The sequence below is a fragment of the Procambarus clarkii genome, chromosome 13 (genome assembly GCF_040958095.1).
Source record: "Procambarus clarkii isolate CNS0578487 chromosome 13, FALCON_Pclarkii_2.0, whole genome shotgun sequence".
Taxonomy (NCBI): domain Eukaryota; kingdom Metazoa; phylum Arthropoda; class Malacostraca; order Decapoda; family Cambaridae; genus Procambarus; species Procambarus clarkii.
Genome location: NC_091162.1, coordinates 48,050,340 through 48,074,451, shown reverse-complemented (window position 1 = coordinate 48,074,451; position 24,112 = coordinate 48,050,340). Strand labels below are relative to the sequence as shown.

General features: G+C 47.2%; 1 protein-coding gene across 1 annotated transcript in view; it reads right to left on the bottom strand.

Annotated features, from left to right (window-relative positions):
• LOC123750571 (leukocyte elastase inhibitor-like) overlaps nucleotides 1–23,820 on the bottom strand; it is a 365,203-nt gene extending 341,383 nt beyond the window's left edge. The window contains exon 1 of the mRNA XM_069323892.1: nucleotides 23,620–23,820. The gene's annotated coding sequence lies outside the window, so the exon portion shown is untranslated. The remainder of the gene's footprint in view (nucleotides 1–23,619) is intronic.
• Nucleotides 23,821–24,112: the final 292 nt, after the last annotated feature.

Genomic DNA, 24,112 nt, shown 5'->3' with positions numbered 1-24,112 from the left:
TGTGTGTGTGTGTGTGTGTGTGTGTGTGTGTGTGTGTGTGTGTGTGTGTGATTATTATGTGTGTGAAAATTATGAATAGTATTTGCTTCCACAACCTGTTCCTGAAGTGCATTCCATTTCCCCACTACTCTCACGCTAAAAGAAAACTTCCTAACATCTCTGTGACTCATCTGAGTTTCAAGCTTCCATCCATGTCCTCTCGTTCTGTTACTATTCCGTGTGAACATTTCGTCTATGTCCACTCTGTCAATTCCTCTGAGTATCTTATACGTTTCTATCATGTCCCCCCTCTCCCTTCTTCTTTCTAGTGTCGTAAGGCACAGTTCCCTCAGGCGCTCTTCATACCCCATCCCTCGTAGCTCTGGGACGAGTCTCGTTGCAAACTCTGAACCTTTTCCAGTTTCGTTATATGCTTTTTCAGATGGGAACTCCATGATGAGGCGGCATACTCTAAGACTGGCCTTACGTAGGCAGTGTAAAGCGCCCTAAATGCCTCCTTACTTAGGTTTCTGAATGATGTTCTAACTTTTGCCAGTGTAGAGTACGCTGCTGTCGTTATCCTATTAATATGTAAAACTAGTACCAAGTGTTTGTGTGTGTGTGTGTGTGTGTGTGTGTGTGTGTGTGTGTGTGTGTGTGTGTGTGTGTGTGTGTGTGTGTGTGTGTGTGTGTGTGTTTGTACTCACCTAATTGTACTCACCTAATTGTGCTTGCGGGGGTTGAGCTTTGGCTCTTTGGTCCCGCCTCTCAACTGTCAATCAACTGGTGTACAGATTCCTGAGCCTACTGGGCTCTATCATACCTACATTTGAAACTGTGTATGGAGTCAGCCTCCACCACATCACTTCCTAGTGCATTCCATTTATTAACTACTCTGACACTGAAAAAATTCTTTCTAACGTCTCTGTGGCTCATCTGGGTACTAAGTTTCCACCTGTGTCCCCTTGTTAGTGTCCCACCCGTGCTGAAGAGTTTGTCTTTGTCCACCCTGTCAATTCCCCTGAGAATTGTGTGTGTGTGTGTGTGTGTGTGTGTGTGTGTGTGTGTGTGTGGGTGGGTGGGTGTGTGTGTGTGTGTGTGTGTGTGTGTGTGTGTGTGTGTGTGTGTGTGTGTGTGTGTGTGTGTGTGTGTGTGTGTGTGTGTGTACTCACCTATATGTACTCACCTATATGTGCTTGCAGGATCGAGCATTGACTCTTGGATCCCGCCTTTCTAGCTATCGGTTGTTTACAGCAATGACTCCTGTCCCATTTCCCTATCATACCTAGTTTTAAAAGTATGAATAGTATTTGCTTCCACAACCTGTTCCCCAAGTGCATTCCATTTTTCTACTACTCTCACGCTAAAAGAAAACTTCCTAACATCCCTGTGACTCATCTGAGTTTCCAGTTTCCACCCATGTCCCCTCGTTCTGTTATTATTACGTGTGAACGTTTCATCTATTTCCACTTTGTCAATTCCCCTGAGTATTTTATATGTCCCTATCATATCTCCTCTCTCCCTTCTTTTCTCTAGTGTCGTTAGGTTCAGTTCCTTCAGCCGCTCTTCATATCCCATCCCTCGTAACTCTGGGACAAGCCTCGTCGCAAACCCCTGAACCTTCTCCAGTTTCTTTATGTGTTTCTTCAGGTGGGGGCTCCATGATGGCGCGGCATACTCTAAGACGGGTCTCACGTAGGCAGTGTAAAGTGCCCTAAAAGCTTCCTCATTTAGGTTTCTGAATGAAGTTCTAATTTTCGCCAGTGTAGAGTACGCTGCTGTCGTTATCCTATTTATATGTGCCTCAGGAGTTAGATTAGGTGTCACATCCACTCCCTGGTCTCTTTCTCGAATCGTTACAGGTAGGCTGTTCCCCTTCATTGTGTACTGTCCCTTTGGTCTCCTGTCACCTGATCCCATTTCCATAACTTTACATTTACTGGTGTTAAACTCCAGTAGCCATTTCCCTGACCATCTCTGCAGCCTGTTTAAGTCCTCTTGGAGGATCCTACAATCCTCGTCTGTCACAACTCTTCTCATTAATTTTGCGTCATCTGCAAACATTGACATGTGTGTGTGTGTGTGTGTGTGTGTGTGTGTGTGTGTGTGTGTGTGTGTGTGTGTGTGTGTGTGTGTGTGTGTGTGTGTGTGTGTGTGATTATTATGTGTGTGAAAATTATGAATAGTATTTGCTTCCACAACCTGTTCCTGAAGTGCATTCCATTTCCCCACTACTCTCACGCTAAAAGAAAACTTCCTAACATCTCTGTGACTCATCTGAGTTTCAAGCTTCCATCCATGTCCTCTCGTTCTGTTACTATTCCGTGTGAACATTTCGTCTATGTCCACTCTGTCAATTCCTCTGAGTATCTTATACGTTCCTATCATGTCCCCCCTCTCCCTTCTTCTTTCTAGTGTCGTAAGGCACAGTTCCCTCAGGCGCTCTTCATACCCCATCCCTCGTAGCTCTGGGACGAGTCTCGTTGCAAACCTCTGAACCTTTTCCAGTTTCATTATATGCTTCTTCAGATGGGGACTCCATGATGAGGCAGCATACTCTAAGACTGGCCTTACGTAGGCAGTGTAAAGCGCCCTAAATGCCTCCTTACTTAGGTTTCTGAATGATGTTCTAACTTTTGCCAGTGTAGAGTACGCTGCTGTCGTTATCCTATTAATATGTAAAACTAGTACCAAGTGTGTGTGTGTGTGTGTGTGTGTGTGTGTGTGTGTGTGTGTGTGTGTGTGTGTGTGTGTGTACTCACCTAATTGTACTCACCTAATTGTGCTTGCGGGGGTTGAGCTTTGGCTCTTTGGTCCCGCCTCTCAACTTTCAATCAACTGGTGTACAGATTCCTGAGCCTACTGGGCTCTATCATACCTACATTTGAAACTGTGTATGGAGTAAGCCTCCACCACATCACTTCCTAGTGCATTCCATTTATTAACTACCCTGACACTGAAAAAATTCTTTCTAACGTCTCTATGGCTCATCTGGGTACTAAGTTTCCACCTGTGTCCCCTTGTTCGTGTCCCACCCGTGCTGAAGAGTTTGTCTTTGTCCACCCTGTCAATTCCCCTGAGAATTGTGTGTGTGTGTGTGTGTGTGTGTGTGTGTGTGTGTGTGTGTGTGTGTGTGTGTGTGTGTGTGTGTGTGTGTGTACTCACCTAATTGTACTCACCTAATTGTGCTTGCGGGGGTTGAGCTTTGGCTCTTTGGTCCCGCCTCTCAACTGTCAATCAACTGGTGTACAGATTCCTGAGCCTACTGGGCTCTATCATACCTACATTTGAAACTGTGTATGGAGTCAGCCTCCACCACATCACTTCCTAGTGCATTCCATTTATTAACTACTCTGACACTGAAAAAATTCTTTCTAACGTCTCTGTGGCTCATCTGGGTACTAAGTTTCCACCTGTGTCCCCTTGTTCGTGTCCCACCCGTGCTGAAGAGTTTGTCTTTGTCCACCCTGTCAATTCCCCTGAGAATTTTGTAGGTGGTTATCATGTCTCCCCTTACTCTTCTGTTTTCCAGGGATGTGAGGTTCAGCTCCTTTAGCCTTTCCTCGTAGCTCAATCCTCTCAGTTCCGGGACGAGCCTGGTGGCATACCGCTGAATCTTCTCTAACTTTGTCTTGTGTTTAACTAGGTATGGACTCCAGGCTGGAGCTGCATACTCCAGGATTGGTCTTACATAAGTGGTATACAGGGTTCTGAAAGATTCCTTACACAAGTTTCTGAAGGCAGTTCTTATGTTGGCCAGTCTAGCATATGCCGCTGATGATATTCTTTTGATGTGGGCCTCTGGGGACAGGTTCGGTGTGATATCAACCCCCAGATCCTTCTCTCTATTTGATTCTTGCAGGATTTCCCCTCCCAGATGATACCTTGTGTTCAGCCTCCTGCTCCCTTCGCCTAATTTCATCACCTTACACTTTCCAGAGTTGAACTTCAGCAGCCATTTTCTAGACCATTCCTCCAGTTTATCCAGGTCATCCTCCTGACCTGGTCAGGAGGATGACCCAGGTCATCCATTTACCCAGGTCATCCTCCATCCATCCTCATCCTCCAGTTTATCCAGGTCATCCAGTTTATCCAGGTCATCCAGGTCATCCTGTGTGTGTGTGTGTGTGTGTGTGTGTGTGTGTGTGTGTGTGTGTTTTTGTGTGTGTGTGTGTGTGTGTACTCACCTATATGTACTCACCTATATGTGCTTGCAGGATCGAGCATTGACTCATGGATCCCGCCTTTCTAGCTATCGGTTGTTTACAGCAATGACTCCTGTCCCATTTCCCTATCATACCTAGTTTTAAAAGTATGAATAGTATTTGCTTCCACAACCTGTTCCCCAAGTGCATTCCATTTTTCTACTACTCTCACGCTAAAAGAAAACTTCCTAACATCTCTGTGACTCATCTGAGTTTCCAGTTTCCACCCATGTCCCCTCGTTCTGTTATTATTACGTGTGAACATTTCATCTATTTCCACTTTGTCAATTCCCCTGAGTATTTTATATGTCCCTATCATATCTCCTCTCTCCCTTCTTTTCTCTAGTGTCGTAAGGTTCAGTTCCTTCAGCCGCTCTTCATATCCCATCCCTCGTAGCTCTGGGACAAGCCTCGTCGCAAACCTCTGAACCTTCTCCAGTTTCTTTATGTGTTTCTTCAGGTGGGGGCTCCATGATGGCGCAGCATACTCTAAGACGGGTCTCACGTAGGCAGTGTAAAGCGCCCTAAAAGCTTCCTAATTTAGGTTTCTGAATGAAGTTCTAATTTTCGCCAGTGTAGAGTACGCTGCTGTCGTTATCCTGTTTATATGTGCCTCAGGAGTTAGATTAGGTGTCACATCCACTCCCAGGTCTCTTTCTCGAATCGTTACAGGTAGGCTGTTCCCCTTCATTGTGTACTGTCCCTTTGGTCTCCTGTCACCTGATCCCATTTCCATAACTTTACATTTACTGGTGTTAAACTCCAGGAGCCATTTCTCTGACCATCTCTGCAGCCTGTTTAAGTCCTCTTGGAGGATCCTACAATCCTCGTCTGTCACAACTCTTCTCATTAATTTTGCGTCATCTGCAAACATTGACATGTATGACTCCACTCCTGTAAACATATCATTTACGTAAATTAGAAAGAGGATTGGTCCCAGCACCGATCCTTGAGTTACTCCACTTGTTACTGTTCGCCAGTCCGACTTTTCGCCCCTTACCATTACCCTCTGGCTCCTTCCTGTTAGGTAGTTCTTCACCCATACTAGGGCCTTTCCGCTTACTCCTGCCTGCCTCTCAAGTTTGTATAGCAGTCTCATGTGCGGTACTGTATCAAAGGCCTTTTGGCAGTCAAGAAATATGCAGTCTGCCCAGCCTTCTCTGTCCTGCCTTATCCTTGTTACTTTATCATAGAATTCTAAAAGGTTTGTTAGGCATGATTTCCCTGTCCAGAACCCATGTTGGTGCTTGTTTACAAACCCAATGCTCTCCAGGTGCTCAACAAGTCTTAGCCTAATTATTCTTTCAAGTATTTTGCAGGGGATGCTTGTCAGTGATACGGGTCTGTAGTTAAGTGCCTCCTCCCTATCCCCCTTTTTGAAAATCGGTACGACATTTGCCTCCTTCCAGCAACTGGGCAATTCTCCCGACATAAGTGACTCATTGAAGATCATTGCCAGAGGCACGCTGAGAGACTGCGCTGCCTCTTTAAGTATCCACGGTGATACTTTGTCTGGTCCAACAGCTTTATTTGCATCCAGTGTTGTCAACTGTTTCATTACATCCTCTGCTGTTACCTCTATATCTGATAGTCTTTCATCTTGGGTAATCTCTTCTAACAATGGGAGCTGCTCAGGCTCGGTAGTGAACACTCCATGGAATTTTGCATTCAGTACCTCGCAGATTTCCTTGTCGCTTTCTGTATATGCCCCTTCTGTTTTCCTCAGTCTTGTCACTTGGTCATTTACCGACATCTTCCTTCTTATATGGCTATGTAGTAATTTTGGTTGCTTTTTCGCTTTGACTGCAATATCGTTCTCATAATTTCTTTCCGACACTCGTCTTATGTTAATGTAATCATTCCTAGCTCTGTTACATCTAATCCTGTTGTCCTCTGTCCTTTGTCTTCTGTACTTCCTCCACTCCCTCCTGCTTCTCACCTTTGCTTCCTGACACTGTCTATTAAACCATGGGTTATTATATTCCCTCCTGCTTTTTTCCTTTATTGTTGGAATAAATCTATCTTCAGCCTCCTTGCATTTCAATATGACTTGGTTCATCATACCTTGCACTGTTTTTCCTCTAAGTTCTTCCTCCCACTGCACTTCTCCCAGGTAGTCCCTTATCCTTCTGTAGTCCCCTTTTCTGTAATCAAGTCTCCTTTCCCGGACCTCTTGTCCTTTCGCCACAATTTTAAGCTCCATCATGTAGTCAAAGGTTAGGACACAATGGTCACTAGCTCCTAGTGGTATTTCATGTTCCAACTGCTCGATGTCTTCTACATTCTGAGTGATAATGAGATCTAATAGGCTGGGCGTATCCCCTCCTCTTTCCCTAGTATCTTCTTTCACATGCTGTGTTAGGAAATTCCTGTCAATAACGTCTACCAGCTTCGCTCCCCAGGTCTCCTCCCCGCCATGGGGATTCCTCGTTTCCCAATCTATCTCTCCGTGATTTAGGTCCCCCATGACCAGCAGCTTCGCTCTCATTCTATGCGCTAAAGTTGCTGCCCTCTGCAGTTCATCCATACATGTCTTGTTGCTGTCCTCGTACTCCTGCCTGGGCCTTCTACTGTTTGGTGGGGGATTGTAGAGTATCAAGATTACAATCTTCTTCCCATCCACTGTCAGAGTTCCATGTATGATGCTTGTGCTTTCATTGGTACCCGGATTTTCCAGCTCATCAAACTTCCATTTCCGCTTTATTAGTAGTGCCACTCCTCCTCCCTGTCTCTGTGTCCTTTCTTTTCTTATCACCTGGTACCCCTCTGGAAAGATTGCATCCGAGATCATGCCATTTATTTTAGTTTCCACTATTGCCACTATGTCTGGGTCTGCCTCACTAACTCTTTCTTTTATCTCTTCTGCTTTATTGGCTACCCCATCAGCATTGGTGTACTAAACCTTGAGACTCTTCTTGGAAACTCGGGTGTCAGAGTTCCCCCTTTCACCAGGGGTCTGGGGGGAACTGGGGGGTGTCTGGGGGGCAAGTGGGGGCTGTGGGGGTGAGTGGGGGGGTGCTAGGGGGGTGCCTGGGAGTGCCTGGTAGGCGAATGGGGTCTGGGCATCTAGGGGGGTAGGAAGGGCATAATGGGTCTGAAAGTTAGGGGTCTGAATAGCATAGGGGGGTTGAGAAATAGAGTGAGACTGAGAGTCAGATAGAGGTTGAGAGGTTGGGGGGAAGAGGGATACTGAGGGCGGAGAGCTGAGATGAGAATGGAGCATGGGTGCTGGGAGTGGAAGAGAGGGTATATTAGTTAGGGGGGAATCGGGGGTAGGTGGGGGTTTTGGGGTAGAAGAGGGGAAGAGGGAGATGGGGGAAGGTGTTAGGGGGTCACAAGGTGAGGGGGTTAAATGTGGGCTGGAAGTGCATAGGAGGGGTGAGGGTTGGGTGGGGTTTGGGGGTGAGTGGAAGAGGGGTGCAGTGGAAGCTGGGATGGAGTAGATGGAATTGAAGTCAATGGGGTAGAAGGGGCAGGGGAGTGGGAAGGGGTATTTGGGGAGGGGGGATGGGAAGGTGGGTTTGGGGAGGGCATGGCTTGACCCACTGGGGTCGCTGACAAGTGTGATGTAGCAGGGGCAGGGGAATCGTTGTGGAGGTGCAAATGTGGAAGGGACAGGGGGGTTTTGGGAGGCTGAGGCAGGGGGGATGTATAGGAGGGCTGAGTTGGGGAGGATGCGACCTGGGAGGTGACCTGGGAGGTGACCTGGGAGGTGACCTGGGATGTGACCTGGGAGGTGAGACTACCTGAGAGGCTAGTACGTTGTCGTTGTTGCCATCTATTTTTGTGGGCTGTTTGCTCATCTTTCGTCATAAACCTCTCTATAAACACATTGTAATGGGTTTCACTTCCTCTGAGTAAATGCTTGCTCCTCATTATGTACTCCACTGCCTCCTCATTGGAGAATTGCACCAGAACAGGTCTATTCTTGGTACAATTGTAAGGTCCAACCCGTCGATTGATATCCACCTCGCGTTCTGCCATCTCTGCTCCAATACACCTCAATATCTCGTGCAATTCGTATTTTTCTGTTTCTATTCTCTCTTGTCTTGTTGGTGCCCTAGATTCGAATAATCCATGTATTTTAATAGACCGTCTCCTCAGTAATTCATTGTCATGCTGGTAGCCTGTCCCCTGGGGATTCCCCATCCCAACCGCAGTCACTAACCCATCTCCCACTAATCCTCTATCCTTAGCCATGCTGCTAAACCTTCTTAATTCGTTTGTGATACGAGCACATTCCCTCTCCCAGTCCTCTCTTCCCTTCCTAATCTCTTCCTGAACATAGAGCATAAGTTCTTGTTTCTGCCTCTCTACCGCATCCTGTATTTGCTGAAATACCTCACTTTTAATCCCCTGGATTAGATCCTCCAACCAATCACTCCTTCTCTCTACAAATTTCCCTATTAATTTGTCTATAAATCTGTCCTCCTCCTCATCCCTGCTGGTGATTGACCTTGAACCCCTTCTAGTCATTGCAGTAACAACCTAGCCAAAAAGGCGCTCCTCAATACCTTGCACAATCTGCTAACACAATAGGTGAGTGAATCTCCAATCGTCGTCCCACGTGGTGGTATAAGGGTTGCTGCCGAGGTGAGGTCACGCGGTCAGAGGTCGGTGAGGTCTGGTTTCACACTGCACAGTATTTCCTCAACTATTTTGAATTACGCTAATTAAACTGTTTTTCTTCACTACCTTATGGCTCTGGTCAAAACCCAAGGTTTTTTCATTCACTTGTACATTCACTTATAGTCTTTTTCACTTCGAAGTTGCCTGATTACCCCTCCCACTCCACTAGCGAACCAGGAGCTCCCAACCCACGTCCACCCAACACGATGGTCACAATAGGTGACCATCTATTGTGTGTGTGTGTGTGTGTGTGTGTGTGTGTGTGTGTGTGTGTGGGTGGGTGGGTGGGTGTGTGTGTGTGTGTGTGTGTGTGTGTGTGTGTGTGTGTGTGTGTGTGTGTGTGTGTGTGTGTGTGTGTGTGTGTGTACTCACCTATATGTACTCACCTATATGTGCTTGCAGGATCGAGCATTGACTCTTGGATCCCGCCTTTCTAGCTATCGGTTGTTTACAGCAATGACTCCTGTCCCATTTCCCTATCATACCTAGTTTTAAAAGTATGAATAGTATTTGCTTCCACAACCTGTTCCCCAAGTGCATTCTATTTTTCTACTACTCTCACGCTAAAAGAAAACTTCCTAACATCTCTGTGACTCATCTGAGTTTCCAGTTTCCACCCATGTCCCCTCGTTCTGTTATTATTACGTGTGAACATTTCATCTATTTCCACTTTGTCAATTCCCCTGAGTATTTTATATGTCCCTATCATATCTCCTCTCTCCCTTCTTTTCTCTAGTGTCGTTAGGTTCAGTTCCTTCAGCCGCTCTTCATATCCCATCCCTCGTAACTCTGGGACAAGCCTCGTCGCAAACCTCTGAACCTTCTCCAGTTTCTTTATGTGTTTCTTCAGGTGGGGGCTCCATGATGGCGCGGCATACTCTAAGACGGGTCTCACGTAGGCAGTGTAAAGTGCCCTAAAAGCTTCCTCATTTAGGTTTCTGAATGAAGTTCTAATTTTCGCCAGTGTAGAGTACGCTGCTGTCGTTATCCTATTTATTTGTGCCTCAGGAGTTAGATTAGGTGTCACATCCACTCCCAGGTCTCTTTCTCGAATCGTTACAGGTAGGCTGTTCCCCTTCATTGTGTACTGTCCCTTTGGTCTCCTGTCACCTGATCCCATTTCCATAACTTTACATTTACTGGTGTTAAACTCCAGTAGCCATTTCCCTGACCATCTGTGCAGCCTGTTTAAGTCCTCTTGGAGGATCCTACAATCCTCGTCTGTCACAACTCTTCTCATTAATTTTGCGTCATCTGCAAACATTGACATGTGTGTGTGTGTGTGTGTGTGTGTGTGTGTGTGTGTGTGTGTGTGTGTGTGTGTGTGTGTGTGTGTGTGTGTGTGTGTGTGTGATTATTATGTGTGTGAAAATTATGAATAGTATTTGCTTCCACAACCTGTTTCTGAAGTGCATTCCATTTCCCCACTACTCTCACGCTAAAAGAAAACTTCCTAACATCTCTGTGACTCATCTGAGTTTCAAGCTTCCATCCATGTCCTCTCGTTCTGTTACTATTCCGTGTGAACATTTCGTCTATGTCCACTCTGTCAATTCCTCTGAGTATCTTATACGTTCCTATCATGTCCCCCCTCTCCCTTCTTCTTTCTAGTGTCGTAAGGCACAGTTCCCTCAGGCGCTCTTCATACCCCATCCCTCGTAGCTCTGGGACGAGTCTCGTTGCAAACCTCTGAACCTTTTCCAGTTTCATTATATGCTTCTTCAGATGGGGACTCCATGATGAGGCGGCATACTCTAAGACTGGCCTTACGTAGGCAGTGTAAAGCGCCCTAAATGCCTCCTTACTTAGGTTTCTGAATGATGTTCTAACTTTTGCCAGTGTAGAGTACGCTGCTGTCGTTATCCTATTAATATGTAAAACTAGTACCAAGTGTGTGTGTGTGTACTCACCTAATTGTACTCACCTAATTGTGCTTGCGGGGGTTGAGCTTTGGCTCTTTGGTCCCGCCTCTCAACTGTCAATCAACTGGTGTACAGATTCCTGAGCCTACTGGGCTCTATCATACCTACATTTGAAACTGTGTATGGGGTCAGCCTCCACCACATCACTTCCTAGTGCATTCCATTTATTAACTACTCTGACACTGAAAAAATTCTTTCTAACGTCTCTGTGGCTCATCTGGGTACTAAGTTTCCACCTGTGTCCCCTTGTTCGTGTCCCACCCGTGCTGAAGAGTTTGTCTTTGTCCACCCTGTCAATTCCCCTGAGAATTGTGTGTGTGTGTGTGTGTGTGTGTGTGTGTGTGTGTGTGTGTGTGTGTGTGTGTGTGTGTGTGTGTGTGTGTGTGTGTGTGTGTGTGTGTGTGTGTACTCACCTAATTGTACTCACCTAATTGTGCTTGCGGGGGTTGAGCTCTGGCTCTTTGGTCCCGCCTCTCAACCGTCAATCAACTGGTGTACAGATTCCTGAGCCTATTGGGCTCTATCATATCTACATTTGAAACTGTGTATGGAGTCAGCCTCCACCACATCACTTCCTAATGCATTCCATTTACTAACTACTCTGACACTGAAAAAGTTCTTTCTAACGTCTCTGTGGCTCATTTGGGTACTCAGCTTCCACCTGTGTCCCCTTGTTCGCGTCCCACCAGTGTTGAATAGTTCATCCTTGTTTACCCGGTCGATTCCCCTGAGGATTTTGTAGGTTGTGATCATGTCCCCCCTTACTCTTCTGTCTTCCAGTGTCGTGAGGTGCATTTCCCGCAGCCTTTCCTCATAACTCATGCCTCTTAGTTCTGGGACTAGTCTAGTAGCATACCTTTGGACTTTTTCCAGCTTCGTCTTGTGCTTGACAAGGTACGGGCTCCATGCTGGGGCCGCATACTCCAGGATTGGTCTTACATATGTGGTGTACAAGATTCTGAATGATTCCTTACACAGGTTCCTGAACGCCGTTCTGATGTTAGCCAGCCTCGCATATGCCGCAGACGTTATTCTCTTTATGTGGGCTTCAGGAGACAGGTTTGGTGTGATATCAACTCCTAGATCTTTCTCTCTGTCTGTTTCATTAAGTACTTCATCTCCTATTCTGTATCCTGTGCCTGGCCTCCTGTTTCCACTGTCTAGTTTCATTACTTTGCATTTACTCGGGTTGAACTTCAACAGCCATTTGTTGGACCATTCACTCAGTCTATCCAGGTCATCTTGTAGCCTCCTACTATCATCCTCTGTTTCAATCCTCCTCATAATTTTTGCATCGTCGGCAAACATTGAGAGGAACGAATCTATACCCTCTGGGAGATCATTTACATATACCAGAAACAGTATAGGTCCAAGGACTGACCCCTGCGGGACTCCACTTGTGACGTCTCGCCAATCTGTGTGTGTGTGTGTGTGTGTGTGTGTGTGTGTGTGTGTGTGTGTGTGTGTGTGTGTGTGTGTGTGTGTGTGTGTGTGTGTGTGTGTTTACATTAGCGTGTTATGGTGAGGGGGGGGGCTAGTCGGTGGCAGTGTAATGTAACACACAGGTGTGAAAAAACTAGTACCAAGCTGAGACTCTCAAGATACTTTTTCGTATTTTAACTTAAGTACAAAGCTAATTATTATATAAAAAACAATGTACACCGTGTATGACTGACTTTGAGAGTCACTCACCTGCAAGTAAACATCCCAAAGCACAACTAGGTGATTTATGAAGCGATATCCGCCTTAATTGTTGACGTCCCTGTAGGCCAGAGTTCATCTCCATGTGGTGGTCCAAATTCTTCCCTTCTCAGCCGGCTGGTGCCACAGTCTTGCCACAAACTCGTTCTTTTTCAATTTTTTTTCTTATCCAACGTTATAAGAATTCCCTATGATGCGTTATCAATGCGTTGCTGTACCCGTCATATGAACAAAAACCATGTTTTGGGCTCACTGGTACATAAATATCCTGAGAATACTGAACTAATTCGCGGACCGCCATCCTACACTTCGAACTGCCTTGTGTATCCTGAACTCTGAGGTAGAGCAGAACTCCATGGTGAGGAGTTGATTTCAAGCAAATATTTCAAGCAGTTGATTTCCCTGAATTTTGGAGGACCCAGATATACGCATTAATTAAGGTGCCTCTATGAGCAGAACAGAGGTTCATTGTGGACACATGATTGTATAAGGGAGTGCTTGAGTGCGTATTGACATGTAAGACGCAGTGAGAGATTGATTTCTTCTTTTGCCTGGGGGGTACTTATGTAGATGTTTCAGGTATTTCATCCTTAGAGTTTCATATAATTTTAGGGTTGAGGATACAGTAATGTTCTGACATGATTTCCGCCTCAAACAGTGAGGGAGTAGTAAGTGGAAAGCCCAGAGTTGTGCAGCCACTTGCTATGGAGAGCTGGTGAAGCCAGGATATGATTTGGAGCGCTACTGGGTTGTAGCAGCTTAGACCGTTGTATGGTGATGTTCAATTTTATATGTCATGAATTATGTAGGTTTTCTTTGTATAATAAGATTTAGGTTGCTTTTGCCCTTGTGCTGGTGAGGTTTCCTAGAAAGTGAGAGAAAGAAAGAGGGTCATGGCTGCAGATATGTGACAGTAGACACTAATTCACAAAAGGGGTATTTAGGAGATCCTTCCAAACAAGGAGAGAGTGGGGAGTAACGGCAGCTCGAGTAGGGTGTGTGTACACAAGACAACGAGGCCAGTTTGGGAGCCACACCGCTAAGTAGGTGACGCTGAACCCCTCCCCAAGATCAAGATGCATACAGAGTACTCTCCTAGGTAAATTACAAGCACCTAAGTGTTCATTGCTGGTCAACCGACGGTAGCGGGAGAGTGGCTGCCGAGGTTGGCTGTTTATTTCTGTCTGGGAGTGATTGAGAACGCTGTCCACCTGTATGCAAGTAACAGTCTGGTGCAATGACCAGAGATCATTTTTGGGTTTTAAATTCCACAACCAGCTCAAATACCCGTGATGTGAGACCCCTCACCCAGAACTGACCCTGTCACCCCTAACCCCATTCCAACCATGTCCCCCCTCCCCCTTTCCCTTTCCTTCCCTGTCCTCATTTCCCCTTCATCCCATACCCTCCCTGTCACCCCTCCCCCTCACTCCATATCCTCTATATCCCCCCTCCCTCCTTACCCCATTCCCTCCCTATCCCACCTTCCCTTGACCCCCCATCCCTCACCCAGTATCCTCTGAGACCCTGTTAACAACCTCACAAATCCTCACACCAATGGAACAACTTCCTCCATCAGCAGAACACTCACCAAGAATGAAACATGAGAATGAATAGAAGTGAGCTTCAAGGCAATGTACACTGACATAGATGGTATTATAAATAAAACAAGCGAACTTGGAGAATGGGCACTAGAAGAAAACCCAGACATAATAAAACCCAGCCTGGCCTCCACAGCCTGGCCTCCACAGTGTGACCTCCCCAGCCTGTTCACCCCAGCCTGGCCTCCACAGCCTGGCCTCAACAGCCTGGCCTCCACAGCCTGGCCTCAACAGCCTGGCCTCCACAGCCTGGCCTCAACAGCCTGGCCTCCACAGCCTGGCCTCAACAGCCTGGCCTCCACAGTGTGACCTCCCCAGCCTGTTCACCCCAGCCTGGCCTCCCCAGACTGGCCTCCCCAGCCTGTTCACCCCAGCCTGGCCTCAACAGCCTGGCGTACCCAGCCTGGCCTCAACAGCCTGTTCACCCCCGCCTGGCCTCAACAGCCTGTTCACCCCAGCCTGGCCTCAACAGCCTGTTCACCCCAGCCTGGCCTCAACAGCCTGGCCTCCACAGCCTGGCCTCCACAGCCTGGCCTCCACAGTGTGACCTCCCCAGCCTGTTCACCCCAGCCTGGCCTCCCTAATGTGACCTCCCCAGCATGTCCTCCCCAGCCTGGCCTCCCCAGCCTGGCGTACCCAGCCTGGCCTCAATAGCCTGTTCACCCCAGCCTGGCCTCAACAGCCTGTTCACCCCAGCCTGGCCTCAACAGCCTGTTCACCCCAGCCTGGCCTCAACAGCCTGTTCACCCCAGCTTGGCCTCAACAGCCTGTTCACCCCAGCCTGGCCGCAACAGCCTGTTCACCCCAGCCTGGCCTCAACAGCCTGGCGTACCCAGCCTGGCCTCCACAGCCTGGCGTCCCCAGCCTGGCCTCAACAGCCTGTTCACCCCAGCCTGGCCTCAACAGCCTGGCGTCCCCAGCCAGGCCTCCACAGCCTGGCGTACCCAGCCTGGCCTCAACAGCCTGTTCACCCCAGCCTGGCCTCAACAGCCTGGCGTCCCCAGCCAGGCCTCCACAGCCAGGCGTACCCAGCCTGGCCTCAACAGCCTGTTCACCCCAGAATGGCCTCAACAGCCTGTTCACCCCAGCCTGGCCTCAACAGCCTGGCGTACCCAGCCTGGCCTCCACAGCCTGGCGTACCCAGCCTGGCCTCCACAGCCTGGCGTCCCCAGCCTAGCCTCAACAGCCTGGCGTCCCCAACCTGGCCTCAACAGCCTGGCGTCCCCAGCCTAGCCTCAACAGCCTGGCCTCCACAGCCTGGCCTAAACAGCCTGGCCTCCACAGCCTGGCCTCCACTGCCTGGCCTCCCCAGCCTGGCCTCCACAGCCTGGCCTCCACAGCCTGGCCTGCACAGCCTGGCCTCCACAGCCTGCAGCGCTGATTATTTTTAAACACTATTTCCTGTTCAACTTAATACTTGGCGCTGCTCCCAATAATATGGTGGTGGTAGAATATTGTGGTGGTAGAATATGGTGGTGGTAGAATATGGTGGTGGTAGAATATGGTGGTGGTAGAATATGGTGGTGGCAGAATATGGTGGTGGTAGAATATTGTGGTGGCAGAATATGGTGGTGGTAGAATATGGTGGTGGCAGAATATGGTGGTGGTAGAATATGGTCGTGGTAGAATATTGTGGTGGTAGAATATGGTGGTGGCAGAATATTGTGGTGGTAGAATATGGTCGTGGTAGAATATTGTGGGTGTAGAATATTGTTGTGGTAGAATATGGTGGTGGCAGAATATGGTGGTGGTATAATATGGTGGTGGTAGAATATGGTGGTGGCAGAATATTGTGGTGGCAGAATATGGTCGTGGTAGAATATGGTAGTGGTAGAATATGGTGGTGGCAGAATATGGTGGTGGTAGAATATGGTGGTGGCAGAATATGGTGGTGGTATAATATGGTGGTGGTAGAATATTTTGATGGTAGAATATGGTGGTGGTAGAATATGGTGGTGGTAGAACATGGTGGTGGCAGAATATGGTGGTGGCAGAATATGGTGGTGGTAGAATATAGTGGTGGTAGAAAATGGTGGTGGCAGAATATGGTGGTGGTAGAATATGGTGGTGGTAGAATATGGTGGTGGTAGAATATGGTGGTGGTAGAATATGGTGGTGGTAGAATATTGTGGTGGTAGAATATGGTGGTGGTAGAATATGGTGGTGGTAGAATATGGTGGTGGCAGAGTATGGTGTTGGTAGAATATTGTAGAGGTAGAATATGGTGGTGGTAGAATATGGTGGTGGTAGAATATGGTGGTGGTAGAATATGGTGGTGGTAGAATATGGTGGTGGTAGAATATGGTGGTGGTATAATATGGTGGTGGTAGAATATTGTTGTGGTAGAATATTGTTGTGGTAGAATATGGTGGTGGTAAAATATGGTGGTGGTAGAATATGGTGGTGGTAGAATATGGTGGTAGTATAATAAGGTGGTGGTAGAATATTTTGGTGGTAGAATATGGTGGTGGTAGAATATGGTGGTGGTAGAATATGGTGGTGGCAGAATATGGTGGTGGCAGAATATGGTGGTGGTAGAATATGGTGGTGGTAGAATATGGTGGTGGTAGAATATGGTGGTGGTAGAATATGGTGGTGGTAGAATATGGTGGTGGTAGAATATGGTGGTGGTAGAATATGGTGGTGGTCGAATATTGTGGTGGTAGAATATGGTGGTGGCAGAATATGGTGGTGGTAGAATATGGTGGTGGCAGAGTATGGTGTTGGTAGAATATTGTAGAGGTAGAATATGGTGGTGGTAGAATATGGTGGTGGAAGAATATGGTGGTGGTAGAATATGGTGGTGGAAGAGTATGGTGGTGGTAGAATATGGTGGTGGAAGAATATGGTGGTGGTATAATATGGTGGTGGTAGAATATTGTGGTAGTTGTTGGGGTTTCACTTCTCTATTCTTACTCTGGGGTGAGCAATAGTTATGCTTAAGGTCACTCACCGTAGCCCTGCGGGTCTTCACTCGATCCTCACGGCGCCACTGCACGCCAGGAGAGTCTCCCAGTCAATCTCAACGGCCTCTGATTAAGAAAGAGTGGGAACACGACTCGTTCACTTGACTGTCATGTGCCCATCCCAACAATCGGGCTCTACGGTTAACCACAAGGTCGCCAACTGGTGTTTTAGGTGGCCAGTAACACCTCAGTGAACTGGTGGAATTAGTGGTAGCCTTGGCAAGGTCACACTCACAAGATCAGAAATCAGGCAGGTACTTACTGTTATCACTCTATGCTTTCAGTATAATATAGCCACAAGATCAATGGAGGAGATGATAAAAACACAAAGGTAGTTTTGTATTTTACTTAAAATGTATGAAAGATGTCACAAGGCCAAACAATAATAAATAAATCAACTGATCCTGGCAGCGGCCGGTAGTTCCCACGAATAGTAAGCACTCGCTAAGTGGCAACACCTCCCCTCCTCATCAAGTGTCAAGAACAGCTGATCGCCTGGCCCCCGCGCGAAAGTTATTTGCTTGTTTTATAGATTCACGCGCGCTGTTTCTTTAAGTTCTCCAATATTACTATGAACTCGCACACACGATATTGGCTACAATAGCACGTATCACTTGGTTACACTGTACTCAGGCTCAAACAGTCGTTTCTACAATCAATGCTACAACGCCTCACTGTAATGGTCTTACATTGTTCTTCATTCAACAATATATTATGAAATATTAACACTGGAGTTTTCAGTACTTTCTCTCGTGGGTGAAAACGCAATAATTCACTGTACTCACAAATGATTAATCACTGCACGAACACAGACATAATAATGCATATAGATCAGACATCAGTAAATGGTAAAATAAATAGTTTCTGGGCACATAGCCTAACTTCCAAATCCTGGCATAATATTATATATAATTTATCACTACATGTTCACATCAAAATCTGTAGAAAGATATACAATACACAGTAGATTTATCACTTGTTCCTGGTGCCTGTACACACCAATAATCAACATTAGTATTACAAGTACTCTTGATAGTACTACACGGCAAACTGATGCCTCACTGTGACATTGGTGAGACTTGCTCACGACATATAAAATCCTCAGGCTAGATAATATAGCCGAATAACATAGCTAACTAAAGGGGAATGGGAAGGGAACTAGAAACACCTACTTCAACCTATCCTCCGATGAGAGTCGAGATGTAGCTCCTGGTCCTCGTGTCGGGAACGCCCCCACACGACACGTCGTCGTGTCCTACCAGAGCCTCTCGTCGTCCCACCGTTTAGCGCGTCGTCTCCGTGCCCTCTTCACTGTAGGTCCGTCCTCCTTCTTGACTTCTTGAAGGGTTGGAGTCGGTCTCCTGGCCGTTGTCTTCTCCCATCAACGGCTGCCGCCTACGTCTCAGCTACAGTCGTCCGGATTCCCCAAATAGTCCTCTCCTTCCTCAGCTACCCAGTGGCTCTGTCAGCCACTACGCCGTCACGAACTGGTGAACTGCCACAGACGTCACATACGTCACTGCACGGCTTCACTGCTTCTTGCACAGTACCTGACTGGAGCACTTGTTGCTCAAATACCCGTCGATTCCCTCTCTGGTTCAACACATGAACTAGGGAAGACCTCACAGAGTACTAGCAGACTTCAGGTGACGCGTAAATCCACAGGAGCGGGAAACAACTGTCAAACTGACAGGACCAATCGTCGCACGTCCGACCTCTTTGACGTGTCGTGTCTGACTGCCGGCGCCAGCTCGGCGCGCTGGCCGGACCCCCTTCCTTCGTGACGTCACTTTCGCCACGGGAGGTTTTCATTGGCTCCCGGTGCCACATTGCTGTCGGTGACCAATCCGGTGCCACTGACGTCACACGGTTTTGGCGGGAAATCAGGGAGGCAAGCGCCATCTTGGCTCCCTAAAGGGCCTATACCACAGGCCAAAATATTACTATTTCACAAATTTCTCGGCTCTCCGAGAACAATTCACTCTCTCCCATATATCAAATTGTAGCCTGTAACGTAGAGAACGCTTGGGAAAAGTAGACATGACTCTTACTGCAGGCGTGGGAGAATTATAAGGGGGGGAACTCCGTCACATAGTAGAATATGGTGGTGGTAGAATATGGTGGTGGTATAATATGGTGGTGGTAGAATATTTTGGTGGTAGAATATGGTGGTGGTAGAATATTCTGGTGGTAGAATATGGTGGTGGTAGAATATGGTGGTGGTAGAATATGGTGGTGGCAGAATATGGTGGTGGCAGAATATGGTGGTGGTAGAATATGGTGGTGGTAGAATATGGTGGTGGTAGAATATGGTGGTGGAAGAATATTGTGGTGGTAGAATATTGTGGTAGTAGAATATGGTGGTGGTAGAATATGGTGGTGATAGATTATGGTGGTGGTAGAATATGGTGGTGGTAGAATATGGTGGTGGTAGAATATGGTGGTGGCAGGATATGGTGGTGGCAGAATATGGTGGTGGTAGAATATGGTGGTGGTAGAATATGGTGGTGGTAGAATATGGCGGTGGTAGAATATGGTGGTGGTAGAATATAGTGGTGGCAGAATATGGTGGTGGCAGAATATGGTGATGGTAGAATATGGTGGTGGTAGAATATGGTGGTGGCAGAATATGGTGGTGGTAGAATATGGTGGTGGTAGAATATGGTGGTGGTAGAATATGGTGGTGGTAGAATATGGTGGTGGTAGAATATGGTGGTGGTAGAATATTGTGGTGGTAGAATATGGTGGTGGTAGAATATGGTGGTGGTAGAATATGGTGGTGGCAGAGTATGGTGTTGGTAGAATATTGTAGAGGTAGAATATGGTGGTGGTAGAATATGGTGGTGGAAGAATATGGTGGTGGTAGAATATGGTGGTGGAAGAATATGGTGGTGGTAGAATATGGTGGTGGTAGAATATGGTGGTGGTAGAATATGGTGGTGGAAGAATATGGTGGTGGTATAATATGGTGGTGGTAGAATATTGTGGTAGTTGTTGGGGTTTCACTTCTCTATTCTTACTCTGGGGTGAGCAATAGTTATGCTCAAGGTCACTCACCGTAGCCCTGCGGGTCTTCACTCGATCCTCACGGCGCCACTGCACGCCAGGAGAGTCTCCCAGTCAATCTCAACGGCCTCTGATTAAGAAAGAGTGGGAACACGACTCGTTCACTTGACTGTCATGTGCCCATCCCAACAATCGGGCTCTACGGTTAACCACAAGGTCGCCAACTGGTGTTTTAGGTGGCCAGTAACACCTCAGTGAACTGGTGGAATTAGTGGTAGCCTTGGCAAGGTCACACTCACAAGATCAGGAATCAGGCAGGTACTTACTGTTATCACTCTATGCTTTCAGTATAATATAGCCACAAGATCAATGGAGGAGATGATAAAAACACAAAGGTAGTTTTGTATTTTACTTAAAATGTATGAAAGATGTCACAAGGCCAAACAATAATAAATAAATCAACTGATCCTGGCAGCGGCTGGTAGTTCCCACGAATAGTAAGCACTCGCTAAGTGGCAACACCTCCCCTCCTCATCAAGTGTCAAGAACAGCTGATCGCCTGGCCCCCGCGCGAAAGTTATTTGCTTGTTTTATAGATTCACGCGCGCTGTTTCTTTAAGTTCTCCAATATTACTATGAACTCGCACACACGATATTGGCTACAATAGCACGTATCACTTGGTTACACTGTACTCAGGCTCAAACAGTCGTTTCTACAATCAATGCTACAACGCCTCACTGTAATGGTCTTACATTGTTCTTCATTCAACAATATATTATGAAATATTAACACTGGAGTTTTCAGTACTTTCTCTTGTGGGCGAAAACGCAATAATTCACTGTACTCACAAATGATTAATCACTGCACGAACACAGACATAATAATGCATATAGATCAGACATCAGTAAATGGTAAAATAAATAGTTTCTGGGCACATAGCCTAACTTCCAAATCCTGGCATAATATTATATATAATTTATCACTACATGTTCACATCAAAATCTGTAGAAAGATATACAATACACAGTAGATTTATCACTTGTTCCTGGTGCCTGTACACACCAATAATCAACAATAGTATTACAAGTACTCTTGATAGTACTACACGGCAAACTGATGCCTCACTGTGACATTGGTGAGACTTGCTCACGACATATAAAATCCTCAGGCTAGATAATATAGCCGAATAACATAGCTAACTAAAGGGGAATGGGGAGGGAACTAGAAACACCTACTTCAACCTATCCTCCGATGAGAGTCGAGATGTAGCTCCTGGTCCTCGTGTCGGGAACGCCCCCACACGACACGTCGTCGTGTCCTACCAGAGGCTCTCGTCGTCCCACCGTTTAGCGCGTCGTCTCCGTGCCCTCTTCACTGTAGGTCCGTCCTCCTTCTTGACTTCTTGAAGGGTTGGAGTCGGTCTCCTGGCCGTCGTCTTCTCCCATCAACGGCTGCCGCCTACGTCTCAGCTACAGTCGTCCGGATTCCCCAAATAGTCCTCTCCTTCCTCAGCTACCCAGTGGCTCTGTCAGCCACTACGCCGTCACGAACTGGTGAACTGCCACAGACGTCACATACGTCACTGCACGGCTTCACTGCTTCTTGCACAGTACCTGACTGGAGCACTTGTTGCTCAAATAACCGTCGATTCCCTCTCTGGTTCAACACATGAACTAGGGAAGACCTCACAGAGTACTGGCAGACTTCAGGTGACGCGTAAATCCACGGGAGCGGGAAACAACTGTCAAACTGACAGGACCAATCGTCGCACGTCCGACCTCTTTGACGTGTCGTGTCTGACTGCCGGCGCCAGCTCGGCGCGCTGGCCGGACCCCCTTCCTTCGTGACATCACTTTCGCCACGGGAGGTTTTCATTGGCTCCCGGTGCCACATTGCTGTCGGTGACCAATCCGGTGCCACTGACGTCACACGGTTTTGGTGGGAAATCAGGGAGGCAAGCGCCATCTTGGCTCCCTAAAGGGCCTATACCACAGGCCAAAATATTACTATTTCACAAATTTCTCGGCTCTCCGAGAACACTTCACTCTCTCCCATATATCAAATTGTAGCCTGCAACGTAGAGAACGCTTGGGAAAAGTAGACATGACTCTTACTGCAGGCGTGGGAGAATTATAAGGGGGGGAACTCCGTCACATAGTAGAATATGGTGGTGGTAGAATATGGTGGTGGTAGAATATGGTGGTGGTATAATATGGTGGTGGTAGAATATTTTGGTGGTAGAATATGGTGGTGGTAGAATATTTTGGTGGTAGAATATGGTGGTGGTAGAATATGGTGGTGGTAGAATATGGTGGTGGCAGAATATGGTGGTGGCAGAATATGGTGGTGGTAGAATATGGTGGTGGTAGAATATGGTGGTGGTAGAATATGGTGGTGGAAGAATATTGTGGTGGTAGAATATTGTGGTAGTAGAATATGGTGGTGGTAGAATATGGTGGTGGTAGAATATGGTGGTGGTAGAATATGGTGGTGGTAGAATATGGTGGTGGCAGGATATGGTGGTGGCAGAATATGGTGGTGGTAGAATATGGTGGTGGTAGAATATGGTGGTGGTAGAATTTGGCGGTGGTAGAATATTGTGGTGGTAGAATATGGTGGTGGCAGGATATGGTGGTGGCAGAATATGGTGGTGGCAGAATATGGTAGTGGTAGAATATGGTGGTGGTAGAATATGGTGAGGGTGGAATATTGTGGGTGTAGAATATGGTGGTGGTAGAATATGGTGGTGGCAGAATATGGTGGTGGTAGAATATGGTGGTGGTAGAATATTGTGGTGGTAGAATATTGTGGTGGTAGAATATGGTGAGGGTGGAATATTGTGGGTGTAGAATATGGTGGTGGTAATATATGGTGGGGGGTAGAATATTGTGGGTGTAGAATACGGTGGTGGTAGAATATGGTTGTGGTAGAATATAGTGGGTGTAGAATATGGTGGTGGTAGAATATGGTGGGGGGGGTAGAATATTGTGGTGGTAGAATATGGTGGTGGCAGAATATGGTGGTGGTAGAATATGGTGGTGGTAGAATATGGTGGGTGTAGAATATGGTGGTGGTAGAATACGGTGTGGGGTAGAATATTGTGGGTGTAGAATATGGTGGTGGTAGAATATGGTGGTGGTAGAATATGGTGGTGGTATAATATGGTGGTGGTTGAATATTGTGGGTGTAGAATATGGTGGTGGTAGAATATGGTGGTGGTAGAATATGGTGGTGGTAGAATATGGTGATGGTAGAATATTGTGGGGGTAGAATATTGTGGTGGTAGAATATGGTGGTGACAGAATATGGTGGTGGTAGAATATGGTGCTGGTATTATATGGTGGGGTTGATTATGGTGGTTGTAGAATATGGTGGTGGTAGAATATGGTGGTGGTAGAATATTGTGGGAGTAGAATATGGTGGTGGAAAAATATGGTGGTGGTAGAATATGGTGGTGGTAGAATATGGTGGTTGTAGAATATGGTTGGGGTAGAATATGGTGGTGGTAGAATATGGTGGTGGTAGAATATGGTAGGGGTAGAATATAGTGGGGGTAGAATATGGCCAAATACTCTGGCCATTGATCGTGTACAAGCCATGTATAATTACCTCACAACTGTAGCGACGAGAGAACAAGACAAGCAGACAACGGCAGCAGCAGAGACCGACAGCAGCAACAGCAGCAGACAGCAGCAGCAGACAACAGCAGCAGCAGCAGCAGCAGGAGCAGCAGACAACAACAGCAGCAGCAGCAACAGACAACAGCAACAGGAGCAGCAGCAGCAGCAGACAACAGCTGACGATCGTGTGGCCAACAGTGTCGGGAAAAACTAAGCAGCAATTCTTATATACATCTCCCACCCAGACACCTCCCACCCCTGTCTCCTCCCACCCAGACTCCTCCCACATTGTCTCCTCCAACCCTGTCTCCTCCCATAATATCTCCTCCCACCCTGTCTCCTCCCAAACTGTCTACTCCCTCCCTGTCTCCACCAACCCGGTCTCCTCCAATAATATCTCCTCCCTCCTTGTCTCTTCCCTCCCTGTCTCCTCCCTCTCTGTCTCCCCCCTCCCTGTCTCCTCCCTCCCTCTCTGTCTCCTC